The 1,425-nt window shown below is 36.8% G+C and overlaps 1 non-coding gene across 1 annotated transcript; it reads right to left on the reverse strand.

Moving 5' to 3' along the window:
• Nucleotides 1–924: 924 nt before the first annotated feature.
• LOC131247720 (small nucleolar RNA R71) lies at nucleotides 925–1,026 on the reverse strand. Its single transcript, XR_009171991.1, has one exon. It is a non-coding gene; the product is annotated as a small nucleolar RNA R71 (small nucleolar RNA).
• Nucleotides 1,027–1,425: the final 399 nt, after the last annotated feature.

Here is a 1,425-nt window from a genome sequence, read left to right on the forward strand (position 1 = left end):
AGTCCATATGAATTCGACCTCGGTCTCATCAAGTTATTACTACATCGCAACCCTACACTTGGGGTTGTGAACAAGTTTTTGGCACCGTTTTCAGGGACTACGGTTGCATTTTTCTGAGATTAATTAGTATGAAAATTAGGTTAAGCTTATGATTTATTTTTCTGCTGTGTTTTTAGGTTAGGATTTATCTAAAATTATTTTTTAGAGACTAACATTGTTTTTCTATTTTGTAGGATCCTAACATAGCAACCCTAATCGGGTAACTTCTCTCCAACTCTTTCTTCTTCTTTTTTGATTTCTTATTTGTTGTAGGTTTTATCTTTCTTTTTCTTAAATTTAGTTTTATTTAGTTGTTTAAAGGGCTACGAGTGTTTCATGCCCAAGTGGGTCCGTGACAACACTCTCCGTCTTTTGAGTGATGAAGGATTAGTTGAAGGGTTGCCTATCCATCACTGGATTAGACACCACCTAAGATCCTCTACATCAATAAAAGTGATGGATGCACATTAACCTCAACATCCAATTGAGGAAGCTCAGGATGAGAATGAGGTGCATCATGCACCCCCGCCTCGTACTCTACGAGACTATTTACAACCGACAGGGGTGAGCACACCTTCTTGCATGATATTCTCATTGAATGCAGGAATTGTGGATGTTAAATCGAGGGTGATTCAACTCCTTACTAAGTTTCATGGACTAGAATTTGAAAGTCCATACTTGCATATGAAAGAGTTTGATAAGATAATATCTATATTACACTTCCCAAACGTGTTTGAGGACACTGTAAGACTGAGATTGTTTCCTTTCTCTTTGAAAGAAAAGGCTAAGTCATGGTTACATTCCTTAAGACTACGGTCCATTGGCACATGGGCTGAGATGACAAGGGAGTTCCTTATAAATTTCTTCCCATATCATAAAATGAATACCTTAAGGAAACTAATCATGAATTTTGTGCAAAAGGAGGATGAGACCTTCTTCTAATGTTGGGAGCGATTTAAGGATCTCATAAATTCATGTCCATAAAATGGTTATGAAACATAGTGAATAACGAGCTTTTTCTATGAAGGATTGACCTCATCCATATGTCAATTTGTGGAGATGATGTGTAATGGGGAATTCATGAACAAGGAAGCCGATGATACGTGAGATTATTTTGATAAACTTGCTGAAAATGCGCAATCATGGGATACCTCCTAAAGAACCACTACTTCTAACCCTACTCAATCAAAGTAAAGGTGAGGAATTTATGTCTTAAAAGAGAAAGATGATATAAATGTAAGATTGGCCAAACTCACAAGAAAAGTCAAGGCCATGGAACTTAAGAACACAAAACCTGAAAAGGCCACGGAAGTTGTTTGTGGTATTTGTGCTTGTAACATACATACAATTGAAAATTGCCTAATGAATCCTACTTTTCAAGAGATA

Source organism: Magnolia sinica, chromosome 5 (genome assembly GCF_029962835.1).
Source record: "Magnolia sinica isolate HGM2019 chromosome 5, MsV1, whole genome shotgun sequence".
NCBI lineage: Eukaryota > Viridiplantae > Streptophyta > Magnoliopsida > Magnoliales > Magnoliaceae > Magnolia > Magnolia sinica.